The following is a 17,513-nucleotide window of genomic DNA, read 5'->3' on the forward strand; positions in this document are numbered from 1 at the left end:
GTGAACACCAACGCACGGGGAGAACATGCAAACTCCACACAGAGATGCCAGAGAGTGGAATCGAACTCAGGTCTACTAGCTGTGTGGCCTGCGTGCTAACCACTCATCTTTACATCTTTACGATGTCATTAAGGAACAACCTTTCTTGTGGACATGACTTCAGTCCAGCCCCAAGCTAGATGAGCACACCTGAGATACGTATACACTCACTAGTTTGTAAATAACAACAACAACAAAAAACAGGCTTCGCTATACATCATTGAGGCTATGGACCTCAATCGTTTTGTCTTTCTTAAATAGGCAAACCTAGCAAAATGCTGCTGTTAACATGTATTTGTAATAATTGTATATATTTTTATTTTTGAAAGAATGTTTGTTTTGGTGTCAGAGTGAGACCTCTGTATACTTGAGGTAGGATATATATGTATATAGCATGATTAGCAGTGCACACACACACACACATATATGTAGGAAGGTTGCTATGGCCTGCTTCCCATCAGTGGAAAGCTGTGAAAAGAAAATATTTGTCTGAGAGGCCTTGAAGGCGGCAGCAGAACTGGACCAACCTCAATGTTGGTTCGAGTCCCAGCGGAAGAGAGTTGGAGCCACCATGAAATGAAAGCCAAGCAGACTACAGACTACTCAACAGACATTCCAAAATATTCTTTGGTCTTCTTGTTTTTCTCCAGCATGGCGTCAGTAAGATGTCCACTGATGTGGACCGAGCTGTCTAAGAACCATGTTTAAAGATGAGACATACTTGTAGGACATAGTGGACTTGGTCATATCACAGTTACCATGGTTACAAAATTGGTCTTGGAGGTTGTAGACCTGCTAATCCATCCCAGACATGTAGGATCAAACTGGTGCTGATTGGTCAGATGAATGATGTGCTGAGTGTGGAGAGAGCGATGGAGGAGAGCAGATGAGTGGGAGAGTATGAATGATGGAAATCTGACAACAGATTCTTGATGTCCACAGCCTCCCGGAAAACTGGCTCAGCCTTCCAAATGCATTTTCAGGCATGACCACCCGCACCTGGCAGACAGGAAGAGTATCATTCCTCGCTGGCAGCCGTGTTTTAACTACATGCTGGAGAAAGTACCAAAGTTTTGGGGAAAGTGGCGCTTCCTTGCATCATCGACATACACATTTGCACACACACATCCTTATACACACAAGCATGTACATACACACACAGGCTCACATACACACACACAGGGGCACTGTATGGGGAGAAAGGGGCCCCCAAAAATAAGCAATTATTCAGAAAAATGAAAGTGATTTATTTTTTCATGATGCCCAGAATTCCTGGCTACACTCACGCACATAAACACACACACACATACATACAGTATATATCAATATACAGTGGTGTGAAGAAGGGTTCCTGTTTTCCGTTTGTTACACTTAAATGTTAATGTCAATATTAGTCAATGACAACACAACTGAACACAACATTTTGAAAACGTTTTTTAATTAAATTTTCATTATTAAAGGGCAAAAAGAATCCAAACCTACATGGCCTTAAACCTAACAACTGGTTGGGCCACCCTTAGCAGCAACAACGGTAAAAAGCAACGGCAGACCATCACACTACCACCACCATATTTTATTGTTGGTATAATGGATGTTCTTTTTCTGAAATGTGATGTTACTTTTATGCCAGACGGGACACACATCTTCCTAAAAGTTCAACTTTTGTCTCATCAGACCACAGAGTGTTTTTCCAAAGGTCTTGGGGATCATCAAGATGTTTTCTGGCAAAATTGAAACAAACCTTAATGTTCTTTTTGTTCAGCAGTGGTTTTGGTCTTGGAACTGTTTTTCCCCCAGTGTCTTTCTTATGGTGGACCCATGAACACTGACCTGAACACTTACCACTGAGGCGAGTGAGGCCTTCAGTTCTTTGGATATTATTGTGGGGTCTTTTGTGACCTCTTGGCTCGTCGCTATGATCTTAGGGTGATTCTGGTTGGTCAACCACTCCTGGAAAGGTTCACCACTATTCCATGTTTTTGCCATTTGTGGATAATTGCTCTCATTGTGTTTTGCTGGAGTCCCAAAGATTTAGAAATGGCTTTATAACCTTTTCCAGACTCATAGATCTCAATTAATCTCCGTTATGTTTTAATGGGGGAGGGGCTATCACTTTTTCACACAGGGACATATAGGTTTGGAGTTTATTCTCCCTTGATAATAAAAAGCTCCATTTAAAAACTCAATTTTGTGTTGTCATTGACTAATGTTTAAACTTGTTTGGTGATCATAAACAAGAAATCAGGAAGGGATCAAACACTTTATCATACCACTGCATATGAGCATTACCGTAATTCACTTTAATACAAAAAAGGATGTTTCTGAAAAACACTATCTATGACACATCATATCATCACACGCGAGGGAATAAACTGTTTGGAAAAAGACATTTCCATGAAAGGTGGAGTTGATTTTACAACTGTTTTTACTGCTTTATTTTTACTTTTTGACTCAAATGTCACAATTGAAATACTAGTCATGTTTCTACAGCCACTTGTCTGAATTTACGTGTGCGTGTATTTGTGTGAGCATTTCTGTTGTATCATACCGAGACCTCCGACTGTACATGAAATAAAATATTACAGTGGTCTAGTTAATATGGCTGTGCAGCATATAAGATAAAAGAGAATAACGTTTCATCAGAAGTGCTTCTGTGCTCTAAACACAAGTTAATATTCAACTGCAAAATGACTCAAGGAGGAAAAACATATGTGTGATTGGAATGTCTGATCAGAAGACTCACTAAAAATACTTTAGACTGACTAAACCAAACAAGTAGATTGACGCCTTAACCTCTAAAGAAACAGCATGATAGTGTCAGATAAAAAAATCTAAAAGACAAATATAATGAAACCACGATGACAAGATGTGAGTGAATAAAGGTCACAAGTTTGATTCCATTACATCGATTTTGATTACATCACTGCAGGGAAATTGCTAGCATAGCAATCTACTGAGCTAACAAGTTAGCCTCGACAATTTACTTATTCTAAGAGGACCCATTATGGTCATTTTTTTGCCCTTTGGATTGACTTGTGAACTCCTATAGAGCAGCTACACACGATAACCCGCACTGAAAGCTTTCTAGATCTACCAGAATTTGCACCTATTTCAGCTGTATTTCTTTGGATTACCAAAACAGTCTGTTTATAATTTATTCCTCCCGCGGCCCGCCTGGAGGCATGCCCACTTTGCTGTGATTGGTCACACTCCCAAGCATTCCCGAGGACTTCCGGACTACTGCCGAAAAACACTTTCTAATTTTGTCGCTATAGGAGTTGATAATAAATTAATAAACACTTTGGAGAGCTACTTGAAAAGTGGTTAGGAGTTACTAATAGCTCATAAGCTACTGGTTGGAGACACCTGACTTAATGTTTATCAACTCAAAAACTGGTAAAATAGGGGTTTACTAAGTGCAGACAATCTTGGCACAACATGTGGTCATTACACATTTTTTTGTGGAACTACCAGTGTTCACAAAACAATCCCATATTTTTCTCTTGCTGGCCAGGAATCACCAACTCCAACCACTTCTGCCTGATACCTGACTCTTTCGGTAATTTAGCTTGCCCTCAAACGTAAACCCAATGGAAGAACCTAATGCTCCTTACTCAAATACAAAAACCTCAATATCTGAAACTTTGGCATCATTAAACACAAGAAAATGTCAGAAAAGTGGAAGAAACATAATTTCCCTTTAATAAAAGTGTTTCAAACGGAGTGGAAGGACAAAGATGTACCACTTCCACATGGCATGTTGGCTCGGCTCTGTTTGTTCAGTAGCCAGTCTCCATGTAGTGTGAAAGGTAATGTAATCTACTGTCATATCTCATAACATTACTGATGCCGAGTGACCAGAACACGACATATAACCTATCCTTCAACATTTTCTGACTAATAATAGGCCATAGTTAAAAACGAAACAGTGATCATTTATTATTTTTTGAAAACCACCACATAGTGAGGGAGCGATATTCAAATCGTAATACAAGGAGGGACGACTGCATTTTTTTGAGGCCTCCAGGTAATTTGATGTTGAGACCTTTGCCATAAATTGTGTGTTTTCATTAATTGCAGTTTTTACATACAGTATTGCATAACCCCCACTAATAAAGGGTATCTCCGGTCTTACGGAAGACTGTGCTGTGTATGGGTTGCACAACTGAGCAGGCAGCTATCATAAACTGCATGTGTTGGATGTCCACAACCTCAACAACAACAACAACAACAATCCTAAACACTAAGATTGTGGAAACAGAAATTTAAACTCTCACCAGGCATTGGAAATAGTTTCTGTTCATAAATTGCTGCAGTCACATCCCCGTCCTCCCTGCCTCTTGTCTCTTGTAAAGTTGGAAACTGGTTCCACAGTGTCCTGCCCCCCCAAAGACCCATGAACAATCCTACTGCTGACACTAAATTATTATGGAAACGACTGTTTAAACACCAACTTACCTATGGCCAAATGTATTCTGCAGAAGGAGACAGTTGACAAGGATCACAAAGCATTTGGATACAAGTGTCCCGAGCGAGAAATAGTTACACAAGCTTTATCAGGACAAAAACGCAGGTGCAACGGAGTGGAATACCACTGGAGATATTTATTTTAGAGGCGTAAGGCCTCTAGGCTTAGACACATAATCATAATATAGCAGTTACTTCTTATAGCAAGCTGGTGAAATACCCTCAGTGTAGTACAAGTGTGTACATACATATATGTATGTTACAGTACAGCTATCACTTTAGCCTAGCCGAACCCAAGCCCTAGGATAGCCTCCTGGTGGTACTTAATGACGTAAAATGAAGTCAATATGTGACCTTTCATGGTCATGTGACTCAGAAGATGTGTGATGACAATAAAAACACTCCAGTCGTGTCTGACACACACACACACACACACACAGCTATCATCATCAGCACTTTCCTGGAGCCACACAGAGGTCACACACACATACACAATAGCACTATCACCAGGAAACATCTTTTTGCAGAACAGGAAGTGGCCTTCTGTGATTGGCCAGGCATGATTCGGCGTCTGGGCCAATCAGGGCTCTCTTATTTTAGGGGCAAGTATAAAAGGAGGCCAGTCGGCCTAGCGGATGCTTCAGAGCGCCACTGACGTGAGAACCAGTGTGTTTGTTCACCGCTAATTGACGCAAGTTCCCTTGATTCTTGTCAGGCACCAAGTTAGTACTATGAGTCGTTGAAGCTATTATGGATGTATTACGCTCTTATGTTGTTTAATAACACTAACAATAACACTCTGTCATGGCATCTTGTACTGTTTTCTCAGAATGAATGATTCATATGTTTACATGGTACTGATCCAAATTAGGGTTGTTTGGCCTTGGCGGAGGTCTGCTTTCTCCTGAGTGTCAAACACGTCAGTTTCCACAAAGATGGTGGCGCAAACACACACACACTCATATATCTATATGAATGTTTGATCAACAGCAGATGTCTTTGTCATTCCTGCTGCGCTCTAATCCGTCACGTCCGTGCTTGGTGCACGCGTAGCAGCCAACTGATTGAAAATGTCCCTGGACTGCCTTCACACGAGCGCGCGTGTGACGAGAAATCCTCAATTGCTCATGCATCACTTGACTTTGTTTGTAAGGGAAAACCACAAATGAGGCATCAATGAGGTTTGTTACTGATCATATTTTGGAACTGTTGCAAAGAAACGACGTAAATGTAGTATTTGTAGCATTAAGTATTTGTATTCACATCATAATTTACGCTTCAACCCGAAAGTAATTAGCATCTACAAGGTACATGATTGGTATCAAAGTAAAGGGGAGACTTTGTTGGTTATGCACATGTTTTTAATGGAGCACATTGCTTATTTAAATTTTGTCATATTGTAAGTTACAATCAAAGGTACAAAGGTACAATCTCGTTGTAACTTGTTTCTGATTGGCTGTAAGTCACGTTGACACCTGCTTAAACGAATAAAAAAAACGCTGAGACATTCAAGGTCCACTTCAACTTGGGAATTTCCTGTATCAACTCTATGAATTATTTTATTCATTCATTTTCTACTGCTTTTTCCTCACGAGGGTCACGGGGGGGTGCTGGAGCCTATCCCAGCTGTCTTCGGGCGAGAGGCGGGGTACACCCTGGACTGGTCGCCAGCCAATCAAAGGGCACATATAGACAAACAACAATTCACACTCACATTCATACCTATGGACAATTTGGAGTCACCAATTAACCCTTAATTTTTGGAATGTGTACCCGGAGAAAACCCACGCATGCACGGGGAGAACATGCAAACTCCACACAGAGATGGCCGAGGGCGGAATTGAACCCTGGTGTCCTAGCTGTGAGGCTAGGTTAGCTGCGCACTAACCACTCGACCGCCGTGAAGCCCAACTCTATGAATTAGTATAATATTATTCTTTCTCACTTAACATAGATAAACTTACAATAAGAGCAATGTGCTACATTAATGCATAATTAAATAATATTTTCTACTGGATAAAAGTAAATAAGGCTGTTTTTCCAGTGAGTTTAAGTGGTACAGGAATGATAACAATGGCTGGCTAAGTGCTTGTGGTTTGAAATCTCTTCTGTCTTCCTAAGATAGATTTGGGTAATAATTCTTTCTAGTTACGCAGATGTACAAATGTAAAGGTGTTAAAACAACTTGAATTGTGTGAATCAGATTGCATTTTTTAAGCAATATATAGCCATTTATGTTGCTGTGCGACTACACCAGCCATTTTTCTCCACAGGATTACGACACTCCAAATCCATGGAGGCTCCAAACGCAATTACAGTAAGGGCTGTGTGTGTTGAAAAAGATGGACTCTGTCCATCTTTCCATCTCTCTTTCCACGTACTGTTTAGATGGCTTAGCATATACGGTAGATCCCCGCTTTTCATTGGAATTATGTTTCAAGCCTATCAAAACTGGCAAAAATCAGCAAGTAATTAATACGCCCATAAAAATGTCTATTTGTGACACCCCTCCTCAACCAAACATCAACATTTACAACAACAGTGAATGTTGTCATCATTCAGCTCCAGAATCCCCCCATGATAATGTAAGATGATAGAATAATAGTTGAAATGGGAGTCATAGAAGTTTCACTTGTGCATCTTACAGCAACTATGGTGTGTTCAAGGACCGCTGAGTAAAGTGCAAAATAACATTATCAGTGTATGCTGTACGTTATAGCAGTTTTGTCACATATTTACAAATTAGCACCTACTTAGAAGTGAATGAGAAGTGTTTCCGCCCAAAAGCCCAGTTCCCCTTTACAGACTAAAATTATTATTTTTTTAAATTTTGCATTGATTTTAGCATCTATCATGTACAAAATGTATCGAAGTGGCCCTCGTGTCCTTTTATTCTTCTCTATGTGACCGGGACGCCCCTAAAGGCTTGCTGTTGGTGTGAATTGGCAGCCACGTTTCCATTGAACTAACCCAGGGCAGCTGTGATTACAGATGTAGTTTACCACTACCAGTGTGTGACTTTAGGTGTCTAGAAAGGAACTCTAAAAATCTCACTTTTAAGTACAAAACATTGCCTTACAGTTGTATTGTTTTCCAAGAATGGTTTGAGTGGGTTTTGCCACCACCCTCCCCCTACCTGCCTGCATATGGTGGCCCAAAATGTTCCAGACAAAGCATACGGACAAATAAAAAGTGAAGTGGTCCTGACCGGATCATTAAGCAGGAAACAGAGTCACTTCCTGCTCCTGCTGCACTTGCCTGCCATGAAGCGTCCATAAGGGGAAGACGACTCTTGGAAACTCTGTCCTTTTCCATGACGGTCCAGGACCATTTGGTCCATTTGAGTGGGCGAGACTCCTCGGAATAAACGGCCTTATTATTTTTATTTTTGCAGCCTGATGATGTTTTAATATAGTGTCTGTTATAGCAGCGGGCACCACGCACACACAAACACACGACACAATTCCTCATGTGGGCCATTTCCTGGTGTTTCAATAAAGTTTTTGGCCTGACTAGCCAAACTTAAACATAAACGTTCCTTATAGGCACACAGGGAGGTGTGTGTGTTAGCAGGTGTCAGTGTGACTTTATTGGACACCTGGCATCCAGGAATTATAACCAGGCTGAGTGGTGGTAAGCAGCCTCTGATGCATTGTGGGTAATCCCATCCTCCATGTTGACGTGGAGCTTCCATCACATTTTTATTATTTTCCTAGTGCGTGTTTACCGCAGTAGCAGGAGGTCAAAAAGCCCTGCCCCCTCCCGGCTCTGATTGGCTGGATGGTGACGGTGTTTCCAGGATGGTGCTGGCACCTGCTGGAGGGGGTCAAAGTTCACTGAGATGAGTGTCAGTGAAGGTCAACCGGTGGAAAAGATTCTCCACATGGAACGTCGCTCACCTGGACTTTCCGTTCTCCCGACTTCACACACCTGCCTGGGAGTTCTTTGACACTTTGACGAGTCTGATGATCGTCTGGATCAGAAACACATGGAGGCATCACATTAGTTTATTGGACTTGGGACAGTCTAAAGGTAGGTTCTCATAGAGGTGTCTCAGAGTTTGGACCTCTGGGCCCACTCAGCTTGCTCAGAACATTTTTTTAGGGGAAGTCCACACATTCCTGCTCTAAATCACACGGCAGTGACCACAGCGGGAGGAGCGCACACTAACAGACCCGATTAGGGAGGGAGGCCATGCTGTCACTTTAAAGAGCAGCTGTTTGTGTGTGTGTGTGTGTGTATGTCTCACTCACAATGATGTAACACGGCGCACACAGTGAGCAAGCCAAGTGTGGGAAAGATGGAAAAAGTCTTCAGCGGTCATGAAAAGAGACGACACAATGTTTAACACATATCTACAGAATTTCAAACAAACACAGCTTCTTTCATGCTGACCTTATTGTACTGGCGTTCGTTTTGGTTTCTATTTTTTAGCATATTGTACAATTAAAATGAATTTGTTATTAATGAGCTTTATATTATTAAAACATATTACACTAATTTGAGTGTCAGCACTCTGGTTTTTATGTTGTTTTCTCCTCTAAATACAGTCCAAACAGGCTAAACCCATTGTACTCTATCTGAAACAGAGCGTAGACTTTCAGTTTTTTATCAAATAAGCAATAATCCGGAAGATCTGGGTTTGAATACCCGTTGGGCATCTCTGTGTGGAGTTTGCATGTTTTCCCTGTGCATCAATGGGTTTTCTCCTGGTACTCCGCTTCCCTCCCACATTCCAAAAACATGCTAGGTTAATTGGTGACTCCAAATTGTCCATAGGTATGAATGTGAGTGTGAATGGTTGTTATCTATATGTGCCCTGTGATTGGCTGGCCACCAGTGCACAGTGTACCCCGCCTCTTGCCCGAAGACAGCTGGGATAGGCTCCAGCATACCCGTGACCCTAATAATAGATGGCAGAACAAAGTACCAAACAATATTATCAGTGAAGTATAAAGAGATGTAAAAATGATAACAGTGGTACATGTACTGTATGCTGAACATTATAGCAGTTTGATCACATATTTACAAATTTAATTATTTTTCCATTACCTTTAAGGTATGTGATAACTGTGTTTACTCTCTGACTCACCCACTTGAACAATAGCATCAAACACATGTTCTTCATTAATCATTTACTTCAATTAACCAAGCTGCTAGACAAGAACATGTGCAATTATTTTTACCTTTAAGTCCAACCGGTGTCTTGTGTTTTGATAGTTGTTTTCTTTTTTTTTCTATGAACATGTCTACTTCCTGGTAGCCTGGCGAACTGCGGTTGATGTTTTTGGCATTTTTTAGCATTTTTGTTTTGCATCTTGCAGTGTTTGTTTATGTGACTGCAGCATTTTTAACATGCAGAATATTGGATTATTTCTGTGTTTGGAGTGCTAGGATGTTACTCCGTATGTGCCTCTGTCGGTCACTGTACAAACGTCATTAAAAAATGATATTCCTGATGGGAATATTGACAAAAACTAAACATTTTTTCTACAAAATCATTGTAGGATTACAGAAAAATAAAAGGTGATTTTATTGGAACTCTGCAAGAATCCAAGACAGCTTTATGGGGAAAAGAGAATGGGAATGTTCCAGGAGTATTTTGGCAAAAGCAAGGAATCCTGCATGACTTTGGGAAGAGAGGGAACGTGAGAAGCAGGGAAAGTGAGCTAAGAAGGAACGCAGGAGGAAAGAAGTGTGAAGCACGTTGTTATTGTGAGGGATTCTGGTCGTCACGGCAACAGAGGGGGAAACCCACACAGCTGCTATCTTGCTCGTGATGCCTTCAAGGCCTGTTAGAACACAGCAGACGCTCTTCAGGAAAGGAGAAAGGGGGTTCTTAAATTGTTTAAACACACACGGTGATGCCATCAACGAAGACGTGCCAACAAGCGTGAGAGTGGCGGCGTGAAAGACGCAGGACAAACGACAGTGCTGCTCTAAAGCGTCCTCCTCTGGGTCTTGGGGTGCCATGGGGGGGTGTAACAGTCCTCAGTATCTGGCTGTGCAGCCGAGCGCCAGGCTGGCTTTCATCATGAGAGAGGCCCTACGCTCCTTAACACCAAGCAGATGTCCTAGTCCTCATACTAGCTAATATGCTAACATGCTGCAAGTGCATTTAAACCTTCCACAAAACAAGTAAGAATTTGAATGATTGGTTCCATTCAATTCTAAGAGCAGATAAAACATCCATGGGTACCTTGACGGCTCTGTACGCTCTAGATTGGGGTGTCCAAAGTGTGGCCTGGGGACTAGTTCTTGAAATAAAATTTAACATTTAACCAAAAAAAAAAAAAAATCATCAGTAATTTTCAAAATCAAAGTTTCAATCTCACGAGAACATTTTATAAGAATAACGCAATATTATGACAAAAAATAATTTGATTTTAGTTACAAAGTTTAAATATTAACATATATTATATTATATTATATTATTAATATTAACAATATTAACAAATATAACATTTTTAAAGCTTTAAAATGTTTTAAAGCTGCATCATGTAAAAGTGGTTAGCACGCAGGCCACATATCTTGGAGACCGGAATTCGATTCCCCCCATGGCCATCTCTGTATGGAGTTTGCACGTTTGCACCCATGCATGCGTGGGTTTTCTCCGGGTACTCCGGTTTCCTCCCACATTCCAAAAACATGCTAGGTTAATTGGCGACTCCAAATTGTCCATAGGTATGAATGTGAGTGTGAATGGTTGTTTGTCTATATGTGCCCTCGCCTCTTGCCTGAAGTCAGCTGGGATAGGCTCCAGCATGCCCGTGACCCTCGTGAGGATAAGCGGTAGAAAACGAATGAATGAATGAATGAATGAAAGGTTGCGGAAAAAGTTATGGGAATAAAGTCATAATTACAGAGAAAGTTGAAATATTTGGGAAATTAAAAATAAACAGCAGAAACATAAAAACAGCTGTAATTTTACAAATATTATGAGGAAAAATATATTCTAATTAGAGGTGCTCCGATCAATCTGCCAGCGATCAATATCAGCCGATACTTGCTTTAAAACGCCAATCCCCTCCACCGATCAGCTCCTCCCCCACTGCAGCATCCAGAACAAGCATGTCTGCCGTGTATGGGACTTCCTGTCTTTGTGACAGCACTCTGCAAAACGTGTCTCAAAAATATCTTACCAGGGTGGCAGATAATAAGAAGGATTCAGAACAAGAAGAAGACAAAGAAGACAAAACCTTACCACTTCCACACAGAATGTGAGGAGAACTATGTCATGCCGGACATGACATGGCTGACTGCATGCAGTGTGAAGGTAATCTAAACTAATGTGTTGTAACAGTAAGGATGCCTAGTGGCCAGAATACTACAGCAAATATTGATACTGTAGTTCATATCCATTACTATCATTCAACCGGAAATCACAATCGCAATATTTCCCCTCTATATTCTTCCGCTATGGATTAGTCCGCTAAGGGTTAATTTCAAGTTAGTCGCTCCCCTTCCATCATTGTCTATGTACTCCTGTCTCGTCACATCTTTCTCTCGTGTAGTTCCTCTCAAAGGATGACATCTAACAACACAATGATGACAATAATGACGCTGAATGTAGAGGCGGTCAAATAAAAGAGCTTCCAGAACATTGTTTGATGTGTGTGTGTGCATGTGTGCATGCGCGTGTGTGTGTGGTTTCATGTCAGACTGAGGTTAGTGCTTCTGTAGTTGAGAGGCTGATCCGAATCCACACACACACATGTCTAATTACAAGCGCTTACATGGCAGACGTGCACACACACACACAAGACGCACACAGACACAGATGGTCTATGAGCGTAATTAAACAGGTCATCATCAAAGTAGAAGGTCTTTAGAACAGAGCTGTGAGGAACACCCACCACTTTAATCACCGCTGTCAATTTGTGTGTGTGTTAGTTTAGTCTACACACTATTAGATGTTGTAGTTGTTGTGGAAGTTCTTCATGGCTTACTTCAGGGTCCATCTTGTAAACATCACAATGAACCCATTAGGAAGGACTGATGATCTTCACAACACAAAAAAAGGCCGTTATCGTTCCTCATCTTTTGTACCATCAATATTGGGACAGCTCCAGGAAGTGAAAAGTGAAGAAAATGTGGCGTTATTGCAGCTTACACTCCTCTGGGGAAACTGTCTGCAAGAGTTTGGAGGTTGGTGGTCACTGATGTTGTTTGAGTTCTCCCTTACGGTTCTGGTTCTCCCACAACATTCTCTTGGACACGTATAATTGTCCAAAATGTCTCCTCATAGATTCAGGGACAGCTAGGGACTCTAGCCCAACCTCTTTTTGATTCATTCATTGATTAAGAAAAGTGACCCAACAATTTTGTCCATATGATCATTAGATAAGCTGACTCATCAGAAGAGATGATGCCATTAGAGTGAGTCCAGCTCATGAAAGTTGTCGTGTCATCATATTGTAGGTCATAGTTTCCTCAGAGGAAAGTTAGGCACGACTTTTCTAACCTTCATCATTCCCTTCATCGCTGGAGTTTTCCTTTATGAAAGCACTCTGAGGCCACACACACACACACACACTCATGGGCTTGTAAAACTTGCAAACGGCTGCAGGACACATGCCTGCTCACTGGGTGAACACATTTTCTTTACAAAATAAAAGTCTACCAGCATGGATGGAGGAGGAAGGCCACGTACATGCGTGGCGGATGTGCGTTCTGCCAAGCACAAGTGCCACATTACCATGAGAACAATGCTACCGTGTCATCATGTGGGGGTCCAGTGAGGAGCTTAGCATGACTCAGTAATAAAACCAATATCAATGAGCTGGATCTGGTGGGTCACTGCCCCACTTGTCCTCAATGCAAGTGGACTGTAACAACAAAAAGTGAAAATGAATTCCTTAGTCTGCACCCAGGGCCGCCCCTCCCTGCATGCAATACACACGATCCATTGGAGGTCCCATTTTGCGCAAGGGCCACAAAATAGTTTTGCAGTTCAGATTAACCTTTATGTTTTCTTTTGGACCATGTGACATGCTCTAGGTTTTGTGGAATTGGTGATAAATCCTCAGCGGGGGGGGGGGCTGAGATACTGTCGCGTTGAATTCACATGTGTTGGTTCAGCTCAGTGCTGTGGTCCAGTAGTTGTGGGTGGTAGTGGAGGGGGGCACTGGATGAGGTGGGGGCAGGTGGCGGTCCATTTCACTGGGCCAAACCACACTGACCCTGCGTGTGCTTGAACATAACACAGACGTCCCGCTAGGAGATATTTAAAGTCTAATTGAGTGTTTGGTGGCCTGAGGAGTGAAGCTGAAGGTTCACTAAAGCTTCAAGGTCTCCGCCATCCCAAACAGACGACCTCCTTTTTCCAGGGAGGTCTTCTCCTCTGCAGCCCAAACACACACACACACACACACTTTACATACACATCTTTACATCACGTTATTCTAAGCTCTGAGGTCACGCATGGTGCCCACCCGCTGAGTCAGACCAATTAGGGGTTCCATATCTTCCTGTAGGACTTGTGAGTTGTGGTAGTTGGGGGGGAGGGTAGTGGGGGGTTTTGGAATGGCAGCCTACAGTACCCTCGCAAAAAGTGCTGTTAAATGTGTCCCGTATAAAGAATAATGTAACTAGAGATTGTCCGTTCCAAGGTCAACCTGTGGCCAAGTGTACAAACAACTGATGTCTCTCCCATGACACTGGCTTGACCTAACGTTTTTCGCAACTTTACAAGGCGTATTTTTCCCAAAAATCGTAATCCTAGTGTAATAACTGGTGCATCTGTGCTGATGTACTTTGGTAAACCTCACTCTGTGACACCTTAAGAGTCATGCTGGACATTGAGTTTGGCCTTTTAGCTCAATGGCTAGTGCTGTCAACTGTGTTCAAGTGAATGGAAGTCACAGGGGAAGCAGAATGTTACATATTACATCTGCATGTTTATAACATGGCAATGAATTAATGATTGATTCATCCGTCCAGGAATGCTTCAGCGTTCGGGGGGACCTTTGTTGTTCTGATGAACCCCGGGAGCAATGAGGGCAAAACTGGTACGACGGAGAGTTCAAAGTGGGAGTGGAGAACCTGTTCCATGGCCAAGAGCGTACGTCGGACTATTTGCACAGCTGCCACAGTTTAAGGAGACGAGTCAGTTTGTGGTTCTGAGCTGTGCATGAAAATCCTGCGGGCCGACAGTCCCCCGTCTGTCTCGTCCTCACGCCGCCTCCGTCCTGTTCCGCTCACTCACATGAGAACTTCCTTCAAGCTGTCCTGTCCTTCAATAAAAGGGGAGACTGGGGTTCTGGCGGGTTGGCGAAGCAATTCTGCGGCTTGGGCCGCCTCTGACCAGAAGGACACGAAGAGTTTATGTTCACGTTTCCAAGTTAGCTTCAGATCAACCTTCACATTTCCTCACAATGTGTGTGTGAGTGTGTGTGTGTGTGACATGTTTCTGGAAGCAGTTCAGAGCTCACAAGGACGACTTGCTGTGTTTGGGCATGAAAGCAATGTCGAAGTCATCGTGTTCTTGCGTCACTGATGTGTCATCAAAGAACCTCATAATGTTATTCCAAAGCATGCAAATAAAATAGCCTGTTCCTGAGTCAAATTTGACACTTTTTTACATTCATTAAATGTCTTCGAAGTGCAAAAGGAAGTGAACCACTTTATAACATTTGTACACTTTTGATGATGCTGTGATGAAACTGCATGTGCTCGGTCTATGGTCATCCTCGCACTTTCACTTTTTGCCGTTGCTGGCATCACAAAAAAAACGTCCCTTTCTTTCTTCTCTATTAGGAGAGGAAAGCAAAGGGTGAGTGTCATGTGATGCTAACAGTTAAAAATGTAGTAGTTGCCTTTTAAATATCCCAGTGAACAAGAACATTGATCAGAATCCAGCGACGTGGCTAACATGCTAACATGACTTCCCAGCTTGATGGCCTCCATAAAACACGTTTAAAAAGGCGTTACGTTGTAAAAGTGAAAGTTCCTCCCCACCAGGTGTTGGTTTGATATCAGACCTCAGGAGAACAGTTCACGTTGGATCATCAGGGCACTCAAAGACCCTCAGAGGACAAGAAAGAGTATTCTCATGAAAAGAAGATCTCACTGGCGGGCACAAGCAAGCCAAAACACTTACAGCGATGAAATTCCACAAATTGCTTTTCATTTTACACCTTTTTTCCACAACAAAGTCTGCAGTGCGTTTCTGCTGCCTGGTAGTGTACAGCTTCACCCCGCTAACGTGTAAAACAAGTCGTAAAAGGCGAAGTTACAAGGCAGAGGCCTGCAGGCGGCTCCATTAAACTCCTCAGGATCAGGAAAGAAAGCCGGTCTGGCAGCAAGCATGGAAAAAAGGGCATTTTGTCAGCTAATGCAAATGAACAAAACAACAACTATCGCTAATCTACACAACAACAACATCTGAGCTGTGACAGATGAAAAGGTGATGGACCAAGACAAAGTCTAAAATAGATGAGTTAGCATCTAACTTCCTATCAGGCTAGTGTTAACCAATCACATTTTTAAAAGATTAAACCACAAATTTGGAGTTGTGATAAGGTGTGGAGCATGGTGTGGACCCTGGTTTGGATCAAGGTGTGGACAGTGGTGTGGACCATAATATGGACCGTGGTGTAGAACGTGGTGTGGACCATGGTTTAGATCATAGTGTGGACCCTGGTTTGGACTATGGAGTGGACTGTGGTTTGGACCATGGTGTGAACCGTAGTTTGGACCATGGTGTGGACCGTGGTTTAGAGTAGCCCAAGGTTTTTGACTATGGTCTGGAACATGGCGTGGACCATGGTGTGAACCGTAGTTTGGACCAGGGCATGAACCGTTGTTTGGACCATGGTGTGGACCATGGTTTAGAGTAGACCACGATTCTTCACGATGGTTTGGAACATGGTGTAGACCATGGTGTGAACTATAGTTTGGACCAGGGCATGACCGTTGTTTGGACCATGGTGTGAACCGTAGTTTGGACCATGGTGTGGACCATGGTTTAGAGTAGCCCAAGGTTTTTGACTATGGTTTGGAACATGGCGTGGACCATGGTGTGAACCGTAGTTTGGACCAGGGCGTGAACAGTTGTTTGGACCATTGTGTGGACCATGGTTTAGAGTCGACCACGATTTTTCACTATGGTTTGGAACATGGTGTAGACCATGGTGTGAACTATAGTTTGGACCAGGGCATGAACCGTTGTTTGGCCCATGGTATGGACCATGGTTTCCGACTATGGTTTTGATCACGGCGTGGACCATGGTGTCAACTGTAGTTTGGGCCAGGGCGTGAACAGTTGTTTGGACCATTGTGTTGACCATGGTTTAGAGTAGACCACAATTTTTCACTATGGTTTTGATCATGGCGTAGACCATGGTGTGAACTGTAGTTTGGACCATGGTTTGGACCATGGTGTGGACCATGGTGTGGACTGTGGTGCAGACCATCATGGCTGCACACAAGAAGACAAGAAGTACATTCGGAATGTGACAGACAACATGAAGAAGTTTGCAAAGTGGCCATGTTAGCTCTATTGTGTTTGCCAACATCAATACTCATAAAAGTGAATCCTCTTCTTGTGTGTTTACCTTCTTGCAGAGTGTAAATGCTCTGAAAAGCTCCATGCCGCCTCAGAGACACTCTGTCCGACTCGGCCCACAAATATGCAGGGAATCTTCCTCCTCCTCCTCTTCTTCTTACCACACTTTTTAGGATTGTTGTTTTCTCCTCCATGCACTAACATCAACTTGTCTGTTGAGTGGAAGTAAAAAAGATAGCTTAGGTTCTCACAGCTGCCACCTTCTTTAGACAGCAAAATAGATGACAGTGACACAGCAGCGCCTCTGCTGGTTAAAGCAAAGTAGTGTGCTCCTATTTGAAAAGTTCCAAACAATCTCTTCATTCTTCAAACTTGTGAGATTTGACAAGCGTCATGTTAGCATTCTTTTGTTTCAAGATGTTAGTGCACAGGATATAAATCAGAGTGAGGGGTCACAGATTCATCAGCTCTGTTTGTGTTTCTGGCATTTTTTTCCTTC

Source organism: Doryrhamphus excisus, linkage group LG4 (genome assembly GCF_037039965.1).
Source record: "Doryrhamphus excisus strain RoL-2023G ecotype Guam linkage group LG4, RoL_Dexc_Guam_v1.1, whole genome shotgun sequence".
NCBI classification, from domain to species: Eukaryota; Metazoa; Chordata; class Actinopteri; order Syngnathiformes; family Syngnathidae; genus Doryrhamphus; species Doryrhamphus excisus.